This window comes from Tetrao urogallus, assembly GCF_951394365.1.
Source record: "Tetrao urogallus genome assembly, chromosome: 1".
Classification (NCBI taxonomy): domain Eukaryota; kingdom Metazoa; phylum Chordata; class Aves; order Galliformes; family Phasianidae; genus Tetrao; species Tetrao urogallus.
Window position 1 is genome coordinate 114,973,561 of NC_136813.1, and position 14,347 is coordinate 114,987,907.

Sequence of the window (14,347 nt, forward strand, 5' to 3'; positions counted from 1 at the left end):
AGAGAGTTAGAGAGGTGCTCTGGGCTTTGGTAGCTCCAGAGACACCACACAGACGTGGAGAGGTTATCATGGAGAGACATGACTATGGATCAGTCCTCATCTCTGAATGATGCCAGAGAATGAGTGGTGGCAATTTACCTGGCACAAAAGTAGGCTCAAATGCACTCCAGCACTGAGAAAATACTGTGATGGCTCTGCAGGAAGGATGCTTTGCTGGATCCCAGTTCACACTGTACAACATTCTAAAAAACTGGAGGGCTGGAGACAGAAGGAGCCTGAGGCCTGGCTGTAAAGCCCTCAAGAAACCTCTGTGAATAGCAATGACTGGAGCTTTGATCCACTGATCTCCCACTGCAACCCTGAGCTCTTCTACCTGTCTTTCACCTGCTCCCAGCCTCCATTCCCCTCTTCCTTATTTCCCCTTCTTAAGTGCAATCCATAACCTCACCTCAGTCTGACTCTGGTGGTAGGCTACAGGGAAGTGGAAAGTTTCATGTGTCAGGTTAGAAGGGACTGTCACTTTGATTAGTGCTGTGACCAGACTTATCAATACAGTGGCTGTGCTGCTGAGTTATAGATAACCTGAATTTAAACAAACACATGCACAATGTGCAGCATTGTGAGAAGCCCTCATCAGCCCTTCAAGCACTGCTGGACACAAGAGACCAGCAGCTGCATGTGGTGGTAGATAAATTACAAGCACCAGCACTATCATCATTTGCACTGCTTTGTGCTTTCCGTCCTGAAATTCTCCAAATGGTTCCTCTACCCTATTAAGTTCAAAATGTCCTGCAGGTAAAATACTTCTCTTTTCCCACTATAAATGACTGAAGTGGAAAGTATAGACGCTACTGAATTTCCTTCCAGGTGTCTTGTAATTTAATTAACCCCAAGTCACATTGGAGTATCTTCTGAAATGAAGGAAAGATGCTAACCCACTTGCATAGGAAAACGCTTATTCAGGTAATTGCTTCTGGGTCTCTTAATATGGGAAGAATGTCTATGAGACAGGTAGTGACTTTCTCATGTACTTCTAATTAGTTATTGTTTTTGTTTAGATTATATACAGTAATGATGTAAACTGATGTGCCTTTGAGGATTTGAGCCCCCAGATTATTGCTGGGTGAGACACTTAGCACTGGGAAGCGCTCAGCATCCTGATGGCCATCTGGCTCTGCAGTATCAGGCTGAGAAGGACTGGTAGAGGTCTCCCATAGGAACAGCGGCCCTCACCTGCCTGGAATTGGCTGTGCATCTCACCAAAAGCACTAGGCAGCAGTAGGCAGGATGTTCCCCTTCTGAAATCCTGCCAGAAGGATACAGGAGCAAGGAGATCCCTGGCTCATCAAATGACCATGTTTGCTGTGGGACTGAGCCCCAGCTCCCAGCCCCGTTATCAGCCATGCACTCATGGCCTTCCAGTTCCCTGCTCAGTGCTGGTCCTTCTGGGGACAGTTTTCCTGATTTGGAGCTGACTATTTATGTCCTAGTCAATTCTGCTAACTCGTTAATGCCCAACCTGTACCGAAATCAGATTTCAAGTTCAAACAGTCATCACCAAGGACACAGCTGCTGAAGAGGCAGAATAAGAAGCAGATGTAAACCAGAGCACCAGATAAGCATCCTCAGACTTTGACACGTGGGGTGTTTATAACCAAGACTATTTACAGTGAGATGTCAAATGTCATCTGAAGATGAGCAAAGAGTTTTGCAACTAAATGATCAATAGAAATAGCAGCTGAAAAGACACACGAGATGCCTCTGAGCCTGGTCATTTGAACTGCAGCTTAGAGCAGATGATATCAGTCTGACAGATTCCATCCCTTCACTTCCCAGGCAATATGGAACTGCAGTATCAGGTAAGCTAAAAAAAAATCCAATCTGATTTGTTTTCGGGTGTACACAAGAACACACTTCCTTGCCTTGCACCTGCAGGGTGTCCTGATCTGTCTCCCCCTCTGGTGGGATTTTCCTCTAAGCAACCTGCACAGAGAATCTATCACTCAGAAGCCTTTACCTGCTACAGCTGGATACTGACAGCAGTCATTGCAACCTTGAAATCTTAAGGAGTGACTCTTTCTTTATATCCTACACATAGAGGATGTCTTTGAGTAGATCACACTGAAAATGTCTTACCTCATTATGTCTGCACTCACACATAATTAGTGAACGGCAAATTCAAGTATGTTTGTCTGTGTTTGAGTGTATGTGCACAAAACGAGATACATGTATCTAGATATGGACACATACAGATGCATATATCTAGAGCACTAAATGACTAGAGCCACAAAGAAAGAAGTGGCTTGCCTCCAAGGTGTTCTCTGAGGGAGAGGCAAGGTGTGGAACAGCGTGCCCTCACATGGGGGGCTGCCTTAGCTCCTATATGTACATACAAATAAGCTAATTCAAGGCTTAACTGTCTTTAAACCTTGTGCAAAGCTCTCAGGAGCAATTCTATGGCTTTGTGACTGTGGTCTAATAGTACCAGTATCTACTGGCCGCCTGGTGTCTAAATAGCCTTAGTGAGGTTTGCTGCTAAAATATATGGCATTGCTGGTACTTGCTGGTTGCGCATATGAATGTCTTGTTTCCATTTCTTGATTAATAGGCAACCTCAGAAGGTGGTCAGAATGTTTCTGCTTGGTGCAGATCTACCTGCGAACCCTGAAGGTGGAGGTAGAGAGAGAACTGAGTCTGCAATCACGCTCTTGGCAATGGAGCAGACTCACAGCCTGGGTACTACAGCAGCAGCAGGAAACGTGTGTCCAATTCCTTTACAGGATGTGATTTCCATGCTCATCAAACAGTGGAAACTGGAATGAATAGAATTAATGAGCTCTTGGACCGTTGCAGAAAGTGTCAGTAGAAGTTCCTACAGGCAGAAGCTACACTTCTCCACTCTACCTGCCCTTGAAGGAGACACTATCTGTGAAAGGAAGGACAATCATTCTTGAATTCTGCATTTTTTCCACCCATTTCCTACATCAAAGGCTCATGAACAAATGAGGAATTAGATTGGAAGCAAAGGTGAGAAGGAAAATGTAGCTCTCCCACTGGGCAGAGGAACACTGCAGAAAAACCACTGCTGAGCCTGGTGCTGCTCAGAGCTGCTATAACTGGTCTGTCCAAGGCACCTAAAATTGGTGCAGTGGTTGAGCAACTGCTGAAGAGTTTCGTAATGTGATAAGGTCAGGAAACTAATTGTTTATGCACATAAAGCAGTATGAGCTGGTGGAGGTGCAGATGGAGAACAAACCAACTCTAAATGAAACTTCTTGCTGCTACTGCTGCTTTGAAAATATAGAGTCCTCATGGATCACCCCATGAAGTCTGATTAATATTCAGAAGCAATCATAAAGGAGCACAGATGTCTGGCAATTACATGGAGAGGAGCAGGATGCAGAGCAGAACCCTGAAACAGCTGTGCACATCCATCAGTGGCTGCTGTCTTCCAATTTCCCTTCCTCTAACCTCAAAAGTATGTATTAGCACTATTGGGTGACAAAACTCACAAGAGTTCTGCTACTTCAGTATCTTGTTTACGTCATTCTGACAGAGGGACCTGTGTCTCTGCCCCTAAAACCAAGGGAGTGTTAAGTGCTGAGGTCATCCCACTCCTTGCTGAGCAGCAGTGATGAAGTTGGAAGGAACCAGATGTGGGAGCTGCTCTGTGAAGAAGGAATAAATAGATCAGAAAAAGAAAAAAAAAAGATGAGGAAACCCCCAGGGGAAGCATTATTCACTTGCTTGTGTAATTTCACTGGGTGCCTCTGGTTTTTTGGGTTATCAGGCAGCATCTTTGCTATCACCAGGATGGGCTTTTTCCACAAAGCACAGTGGAGCTAATCACTCATGTATTCAAAGAGAACTGAAAAAAATCAGCAGTGAAGTTCACTGTTAGACATGATGCAATGGAATTTAAAGGTCCCTTCCAACCCAAACCACCCTATAATTCCATGATACAGGAATATCACCCTCCCTATTGTCCTGTTTTTTGACTCCCTTGTAAGCTTCTTCCACTAATTACTGACTGGACAGACTGCTGATCCTGGTGATCTCTCACTCACACACAATATGGCTGTTTAAAAGCTTCAAATGTGGAGAGAAGAGGCTTTGTCCTTTCCAGTTTTGTCAGCCAAGGAGCTGGTGATGTAGCTTTGAGCACTGGGCTTGCTCATTGGACAGCAGGCCACAATTTACAGCAAGGTTTGGTTTTTCCCTGTGCATAAGGTAAAGGGGAGAATTTTTCTCTGCAAGTTACAGAGCTTCTGTAACTCTAACACCACTACGGCCCTAGAGCCAAGATGTGGATTTCAACCTCCAAATTCCAGCCCTAATTCTGGAAATACCCACTAGTAATATGACAGCTACTTATTTATTTCTCTTAAAGATACAGTCTTTATCATAAAAGAGCCGAAGGAGATAAAAACAATTTTTTTCATTAATGTCACTCACAGTTCATGGAAGAAATGCAATAAGAAATACTCTTGGTGTGAGCCTGAGATTAAAATAATTTTAAAATTACTTTTCTTCCTTTGAAAGCAAAAGTAATTAACTCAGAAGTGCTGGCAATATTGGATCAGCTCTAAGTGATTAGCGCATACATTTAGTACTTTAATTGTCCAGTCACAAGAAATGCTAGGAGATAGATAGGGTTTTTAACAATTATATTATCCCCACGTCAAAGAGGTGTTTGGTGTTTTTCATTTCAGAGAGAGTCCATGCTCATGGAAAAGTCAAGCTTGCACAAGTCATAATTAACAGCAAGTCTATTTACTGGGCAAATAAATTCTTGGGAATGGAAAGCTGTTAATTTCTCTGGATGTTTAGGAAAAGAATTTTTTGGAGTTGCATTTGCTGAGATGAAGCCCAAATGCTTGTCCTGTTGTCAAAGACTCCTGGAAGGGACAGAGCAAACTGGAGTACATTCCCTGCCCAGAGAGCATTAAAAGCATTATCTCACTGTGCATTAGTTGTGTTTTGTAAGTCACATCAGGGTTTCCTATCTGAGATAAAACTTCTCTCTTTGGTGCTTTGGGAAGACTTACTGAATGCCTTACGTAAATACACATCTCAGTGATTCTGAGCCAGGTAAGAATGAAGTTCAAGTGCATGGCTATTCAGCAGAGGCATGTGGTATGCCATGTTGGAGCAAAGATCCAGCGAGATGCATAGGTCAGCTTAGTAGAATGAGAAGAAAATCACAGCCTCTGTGCTGCACTGGTATAGTCAGATCTTCCCAAAGTACAGAAATGGTCCTGCTAACAGAAGCCACATAGGAGAAGAAAAAGCAAAGTTCGGTAAATGAAGTTCAGAGTCATGAGCTAATTGAAGTTGGAAGGATACTCTAGAGGGCACATAGTCCAAACCTCCACTTAAAAGAGGCCTAATTAGAGCAGGTTATTTATGCCTTTGTGCAGCTCCAAGGATGTAGATTTCACAAATTCTCTGGGCAATGTTTCAGATTTTGGTGATCCTTATGATGAAGAAGCTTTTCCAGCATGAAGTCAGAATTTCTCATGTTCCAACTTGTTCCTCTTGCTCCTCCTATCACAGCATCTCCATAAGAAGCCTGGCCCCATCTTCTCTACACCTTCCCATTGTGGACAGCAGTAACATCTTCTCATCCCTTCTCATCTTAAGGCCAACAAAATCCAGTTCTCATAGCCTATTCTTACATATTACATGCTGTGGTTCCCTAAACATCTTGAGGCTGAACTCCATGTTAACATCTTTTATTACTGAGGAAGCCTACACTGGACTCAATATTCAAAATGCAATGTTAGGAAGGGTGACCTGTTTCTGCAGCTGGTGTTTTCTATTTCATGTTAGCAAAGAGATTTTCAGCTCCCTTGCTGTGACGAGGATGGAGATCCCACGCAGAGTGCAATGGATATTTCAGCAGGAAGGCTTAGAGAAGGGAATGAGCTTTGGCAGGTCATTAAAAATAAAAATAGGTGTAGGTGTCAGAGCAGGCACAAGTCCAAACTGTCACCAGAGACCTTGGGGTGGGAGGAGAAGTAGCTTCTGGGATGCAACAGTACTCTAGGCCAGAGAGTGTTGACTAAGGGCTGGTTGTAGCCATTCTCCCTGTCACTGTCCAACCTCTGATGGGCTGTGGCTCTTGAAGGCATGGGTTGCACTGTGGGAGCATGGAGCTCATCTTGCCAGGACAGGTGAGGGAGGTGCGCCCGCCTGATGGCAGCAGGATCTGTGACTTTCCTTGCGCTGGTGTCTCGCTCTACCATGGTGGGAATTGAGCAGATTCCTTCTGAAGCACCAAGTGAGTGGGTGGTGAGCAGGGAATGAACCGCTGAGCTCATATGGGGTTGATGTATGAAGCATCTGCTGAGTGCTCCGGCTCAGAAAGCTGCACAGAAGAAAACGCGAGGGGCCCAGGAGCCCCCACTCCTCCCGCCCACCCGCCCACCATGCTGCTGCTGGCAGGCAGCAGGATAATATCTTCACGTGGCTTGGAACAGATTGTCAAATGTTGTTTCGTGGCTTAGAATTCTCAGGGAGATTTGGATTAAAGTGGTCTTCCATTCCTTTCACTATTTATATTTGCAATGGATGGCTTTTTTTCCCCTTTGTTATCAGGTTGTGACTTTCCATGGATTTCCATGAGAAATCACTCACCCTAATAATAGTGCCATTTGTCAAAGAAGTAAGGGGTTGGCAGTGAAAGGTTTTGATATACTGTGCACATATATACAAGCATCCCATTTTATTCTGAATGGACCATCCCAGGCATGTGAGAGGTCCAACTCAGAAGCAGATATCATCAGAGAAAATACACCTTAACAACAAAGCCCATGCAGCCAAGCCCCCGTGCCCAGACAGCTGAGTTATTGGGAACAGCTCCCATCTCATCTCTTGTCCTTCAGTTCTCATGCGCTTTGTGATGTCTCAGAGTTACAGCTCTGCCATTTTGCTTAGTGCTGCCTGTGTGGAGATGCAGACAATCACTCCATTGCTGATGTAGAGCTGAAGTTGGGACACCAAGTAGCAATTCATTGTAGGTCATGTATGGAAAATATCTCCAGGCTGTTAGACTTGAGTCCCAGCAGAGGAGCTGGAGCCTGCAGGTTGGGAGCTGGTAGTAAAATGATTAGGAACTTACTGGGGGTGATAGATACAGCGTCTTTTAGAAAGCTGTAGCTGCCAGATGCAACTCATGTTGGGTCCCAGAGGATGAGCATGAGTCACTTGAAGAGCTGGAAACTGGAGCCTCCCACCACCAAACTGCTGACAAACCCTGCTACATGCAAGCAGAGCTGTCCTCAGCCTACAAAGGCTGCCTGAAGCTTTGCAAGACGATATCCAGAGGTCAGCTACAGCCAAATCATAGTTACAAGAAGAAAAGTTAGCATAAAAATATGAGCCTTACTTGTGAGAAAATCCAATTATATTCCACCAGAAAGCACAACCTGTAATGCTGCAAGACGCTTTCTGATTGCAAGTCCAACTTAATAAGGACAAGAAGTGAAAGTAGTGAACAATAATGATCATTACAAACCTTATTACATAGAGTAAATGTGAACAACAAAATGTCTGAGAGCTGTGCAAACGCCACCAACTAGGAAACAAACAGCTGATGGAGGAAGATAAAACAATGATAAAATCCTGGGTTTAAGGATTAAGGGCAAGAAGGTATTATTAAAGTATACTGAGACCTAATGAAATCCTTACTGTAGCACAGGAGAACAGGACTCAAAGGGACCTCTTGGATCACCAAATCCTACTGCTATCTGTAGCAATGTCATATAATCCTCTTCATGAAATTATTAGCGTTAATCTTATAGTAATTCTTTTTGTACCCAGATTGAAGTGTCATAGGGCACCAAAACCATCTTAGAACCTGACAATGCAATTGGTTATAACCTTCTTGTGATTTCACACTTTATATTTGTTCATTGGCATTTCATACACATTTTCTCAACAAAAACACTGCTCACCAGGTTTGCTACTTCTCTTCCCATTGTTAGTCCCTATAGGTCCAGTGGTGAAGCAGGCTGACTTGCCAATCCTGGTACACGAGAAGAAGAAATGTTCGTTGAATATTTATGTCCTGTATCTGGAAAAACCAAGGATGTGAGGGATGTGCTTATTTCACAGGAATGTAGAAATGCAGAAATGCTTTCTGTCTCATCAGCAGCAATGGGGGATGTCAAATAGCAAGAACTGCAGCAAACTACTGTTTGCAACAGCAGAAAATCTGCAGCCAAGAATAATTGAAAGAAGTGTCTGAGGAACTTCCAGGACCACAGACAATGGTGATTTGTAAAATATATTGAAAGTCACAGGAAGCTACACAGGACCAGAAAAGTGCTGACATCTCACTGTTGATTAAACAGAGGACGTTGTGATTTCTGAGGACAGTTCTGGTTCACATTGCTGCAGGTTGTACAGCTGGTTGTCACGCTGCTCCCAAGCCAGGCAGGGGCATGCCAGCAGCTTCAAATCGTGAACCTATACTTCAGAATGGTTCTGCGATGACCTGGATATCCCACGTCCAATTACCTTGAAACCGGCCCCAGACAAAATCATGGCTAAGCAGATATGAGAGATGAGTAAATCATTAATGAATAGTAGCACAGTCAATGCCAATCAATGCCCAAAACTATTTTCTTAAAAGCAATCAATGAAACCTCTTATAAAAATTAGGTTTCATGCTTATCTGATTAAGGTAAAGCTATCTGTATAGATCTCTGGAAATCAGAGATGTCTACTTGACAGTTTCATGTGTCCTTCCGATTTAAAAATGAAAGCAATAAAAGATGAGTATAGCTTGTACTGCACTGGTGAGATTAAAAACTGCTTAATAGCTCTCCAAGTAATTGTCAAAGAGAAGGAGTGTGGTGAGATGTTTTTATGGGATCCTCAAGTTCAGTCCAGAGAAGAACAAGAACTGAGTTGGTTGTGCTCTATAAATACTCCCACTTCTGGCAGGAGATGGCCTGTCCTCTGGCTAAGTGAAGTTTGCAAAATAATGCAGCTAAGACCAAAGCAACACAAGATCCATGTGCAGAATGGTGAGGACAAGGTGGGAAGAAGAAAAGATTCTGCACCAGGAGCAGCTGGCTATTACAGCAACTCTTCAGGCATTCACCACTGGAGCAGGGAACTGTTTGGAGCGCCAGGAGCAGCTACTAAGCTTTGTGAGATTTTCTCAGCTGCGTGGAGGGCAGCCACTGACCCCAGGACTGATGCAGCAAACATCCGTGATTCTGCTGGTGACAGCAATTGCCTGGCTGTGGCCTGCACACTGTTTTCCAAGAGCTGCCTGCAAACATTAGAGATCCACACTTGAATTTCATTATCTGATCTGTAGCATGGGAGTCACTCAGCCAGGTATTTGAACATTTTATCGCATTATTTCCAGCACTGCAATTTTTGCTGGGCTACTTTGGGAAAGGAGGAATGCATTAGCATGTAGCAAAGGAGAACACAAGCAAAGGCATGCTGTGAAGCAGGCAGCGCTTGGAGCGAGCAGCTGGAGGCTGGCTTGGGGCAGTGCTGCCTCAGAACTGGGGACTGAATCACCGTCAGAGGCTGAGTGCTTCAGGAGTGCTTCAGATGCACACATTCTCCTTCCATTTCGAGGTCAAGGAACTCTGTGCTCCAAGGCTGCTCCACATTGCAAGCCAAAGTAGGATAGGGGAGACAACCAGGAAATATCAACAAAGCTCTTTCCTAATCCAAACAAAAGAGCTGAAGCTGACAGCCCCATAGATGCGCCCACTGCTGAGTGCAGGAGGCTAAAGGGGATGAATATTTAGGCCTACCAAACAGTTATAAGTACTTTCGGCACATCCTTTCCTTACGAAAGTTGCTTAACAGGGAAGGCAATTTTTCCTTCAAGTCATCACAGAGATGATCATCCAACTCTGTGAGGGTGCCAGACTGCGTCCACTGTTATATTATGGAGCTTCTGCTCCTCATCATAACATGGCTGGTGGTGACCTGGGGAGGATAAGCTAGCTCTGTCTCTCCTTTTCTCACTTAAATGGGTAATGTGAACAAAATTTATTCGAGTACTACATGGCTTCTTCAGGTAGCATTGAAAGGAAATACATATGCCACCAGTACATTCTTTCTTCTGAGGCTGACCCTCTGCAAAAATGTTGACTCTTACTACATACAACTGTCTGCTTTTAATGCAGAATTGATGTTGGGCGTATTCCACAGAAACTTATTCAAAGTCCATTGACATCTGTGGAAACTTCATCTTTGATGAGCTCTGAACACTCACAGATCTGCTTCCCATAACCTGAAATGCACTGGCTTTGATGTAACATGATAGCAGCTTTTTCAAAATGCCCACAGAACTGAGACATACAGAGTTCAAGACAGAGAGCATTCAGGAGTGACCTGCCTGCCTACCTTATGCAATTCAGCAACATAAATCAAAACATCTGTCGGGAGGTTCAAGGTTGAATCTACAAAGCTCTAAGCACCTTTGAAGGTAATGGAGAGCTCTTACCTCTCACTGCCCGCTCTGAAGAATCAAACACCCATTGAATATCAAGATTTAAGTGAGACAGGAAGCTGTTTTTCTAGTCATTTTCTTCTGGTCATCAGTGGCTTTGGTTTTCTTTATTCTCTCCTGTTTCTTTGAGAGGCATGCTGCTGGAAAACAGTATTTGTTTGCAATGGGAAAGCCTAGACCTTTTCACTTGGCTTGGGACGTGGCATGAATGTACTGTAACAGTAGGAGTTTGTCGTTATCTTCAGAATTTCATTTTGGTTCTTGTTCTTTATCTGCCTGTCTCTTCTAATGCTCGCTGGATGCAAGGAGATGACATTGCAATAACTATTGATATGGCAGGTAAGGATGGTTACTAGCAAAGTAGCAATGACCAAAAGATGACACATTTCTTTTTATGTGTGAAAACATGTTTTAACTATTCACAACCAGCACTGAAAAATCTAACTCCAAACTGAGGTGTGAACTGTGCAGCTTGCAGAGTGCAAGGATGCAAGTCTGCTTTGCAGAGTCAGCTTGAGAAATGGCAGCAGAAGGAGAAAACACCACAAATGCAAATGAGATAAGAGTAAGTGACAACACCATCACTCAACTGTGAGTTCATCTGTGGTGTGGAGATGGCAGCGGTAAAAACCTCCTGTTTTTTTCTGATGCCTGTGAGCATGGGCTGCTGCTCTCCATGTGTGTGTCTATCAGGTGCACGACTATGTTCTCTGGCTATAGCTGGCTCCTCACGTGCTGCAGGGCACAAAATAGGACACCAGCCCCTCTTTTCACCAGGTTTTCTACTCATTCATCTTCAGCCTCATTTACCCTCTCTGTTGGTGAGTTGCCACCAATGCCCATCTTCCCCTCCGCCTGCTAATCTCAGCTGAAAACATCACATCTTTTCCTGCGCTCTCTTAACATCCATTTTTGTAGGCAATAATTTATTATTTAAGGCAGTGGCTGTACTATTTAACTCACTGGAGCATTTGTAGGATAGAGTTTCCACGAAGCAGGTTGTGCAGCATCACTGTGCTGGGCTGTGAGACACCAGGATGGTAACTTTCTTTTCATTAGGGCAGCTTTCCTTGGGCAAGTTGTCTGCAGGTATTGAAATGCTACCTAATGCTTTTGAAGTCCACTAACACTAACACACATATGTGTCCAGATGTGTATTTCTGTACGTGTATGTTATGTGTCAGGAGGACGTAATAATGGCTGGATCATCCCTAGAGCTTTGCTAAGTGGCAGCTTTCTGCACTCTGCCCCACTGCTTTCTTCATCTCTGAACCTAAACTGGCCACTTTCTACTGTGATTCAGCTACAGGTTTGTGATAAGGTGTCTTTGACTTCCCATGAATACTGACTCGATCCTTCAGCACAAAAGACATTTGATTTTCTTTCCTGGGAGGAGAGTGTTTTTCCAGATGTCCCACTCCCCTTATGGCAGCTGTTATTTCAGCAGGCTGGCTGCTTCTTCTGCTCATCCACCACTGTGCTATTTATTGAAGCCAGCTGAACTTTTGGTCTTAGGGATCAAGGACTGCTGTATGAAGTGCTTATTTTTTGCCTGTGGTTTGTTAGCATTTCTCTGACTTCTCCTCTTGCCACTCCTCCTCCTCCCACTTGGCATACGCCAGAGCCCTGGGCTAGGCGTGCTCTGCAGACCTGTTTTAGTTCCCTGTCAATTATTCCTCCTTGTTTACGGTAACAGCTTATATCACATTTTATTACTGTGGCTCATGTGCCTTTCACATCATTGCTTTTGAAACACCGCATTTATTCTGAAACGAGTCTGGTTTTCAGTCTAGCTCCTCACTGTTTCCTAAACCCAGAGGGATTTTGCTGTTGGGTTGGCATTCTTTTTTTTTTTGCTTGCTGCAGCTGTGTTCGTGTTCCAGGACGACTGCTCAAGTGTCTGAGAAGTGTGGGATTTTTTCCCTTCTTCCCTTCCTACTTTCAACCCTTTCATCCATCTCTGCCCCTCCTTTCTCACCCTCTTGAGCCCTAAGTGCTGCGCAGCATTAATATCTCAGCTACTGCTACACAAGACCTGGGCAGGCAGAGCTGATCTCCTCTCCCAGTGCACCACCAAAGTACCTTACAACCAGCCACCTGCATCACAGTGTGATGGAGCACAGCTCTGAGCTGTTTATCCCTGTTGCATCCCCTAAACACGCTCACAAGATTGCTGTTAAAATTCATGAGATTTAAGAATATACACTTTTAAGGTTTATCCACTCTCTGTCTTCTGGGTCTGGAAGCACACTGAACTTTACTTTTGCAGAGTTGAGAATCTTGGGAAAGAGAGTGGGGAAAAGAAAATATATGCATGGGTTGGGGAAGTAGAAGACACTTCTCTGATGTGAGCTTATGGCTGTTGAGAAGCAAGGGTAGCTGTCTCTACCTCCAAGACTTTGCTCTTCTTTCAGCAACACCAGGTAACTTGGCTTTCCAAGATCATGACTTTGACAAAGCTGGCAGAAAAGCTGTGATTATTTTACTAACTCTGAGGGTCTAACAATCTTGGTGTCCGCTAGAGACTGTTCTCTAGAGGATGTTGATTTTTCCAGATCCACTTTTGTCCTGAGAGTGGCAAAAAAGAACCAGGAGAAATACCATTACAATTAAGAAATACCAGGAGAGATACCATTTAACCCAAAGTGTATATCTGGCTATTGGAAGAGAAGAAGACATCTCCAGAAAGTGAGAGCTGCATAGAGCAAGATCCTATAGGAGGAGAATGGGAAAGTGTTTGAAAATGTCCTCTGTGTTCCTGAAGCTGGAGGGTAGACGCTCATGTTTATATGTTGTTGTACAAAGCAGATCATTAGACATAGACAGCTGGACAGAAGTGCCACCACTCAGTTGTGACAGTGGAAAAGCAGGCATGAGCTGGTAACTGCGATGGATCCTCTGCACAGTAGCAGGTTAACAGAGGCTCACAGCAGACATGAAGTCTTCAAAGAAGAGTTGTGACACTGAGCAACATATTACCTGACTTCTAAATGGAAGTGACTGATGGAGTCAGATCAGACCACCCCAAAGCTTCCCACACTAGATGATGTAAGACAACGGCTGCATAGCCTTTGCTGCTGCACAGCTCCACCTAAAACATGACATTGAACTGTGGCTTGAGCTGGAGGAAATTTTAGCAGTCTTCATGATCTCAGCAGACATTGGAGAGCTGAGAAACTCAGCTCTGGGGGCTTCTCTCCTATGTATTCTGGCATGGCTACTTTAAAGCTGTTTTTTTGGGTCTCCACCACAGTTTTGCAGCTCTCAATGATCTTGGAATAATGCTACATCTTTTGTGTGCCTCAGTTTGTCTTTTCTAAGAGAAAGCAATAAATATACTCTCTTATTACAGAGGGGCTGTTGAGAACATACTACTACACATCAGTAAATCAGTTGGAGAGCCTTCAGTTACTACAGGAAATACATGCAGAGTGTTCTACTTTATTATAAGATTGAAAGACTTTACTTTCAACCAAAAAGGCTAATACGTATAGGAAGCCTTACCCACTAGCAGCTAGAAAACAACAAGAAAAATCACAAAACAAATCTATGAAACAATAATTTTAACATGAAGCCATAGAAAATGTGAATATAGACTGCTGCTCAAGGCAGTACAATAAAATGTAGACTAGGTAACCAGTTGAATAATCAGAACTGCTGGAGACTACTGGCAAGCATTCCTGAAAAGAAAATGTGACTTTAAAGGTTATCTGTTGGGAAAGAACATGAAGTAACTTTTCCTTTCAAGAAAAGAGAATACTTCCTCTCCATACAGGTAATGGAGGATGGAGAACAAGAACATGAAGAACTCTATATCAATAGCTAACAAATAGCTAGAGGAATTAATAAAGCAGT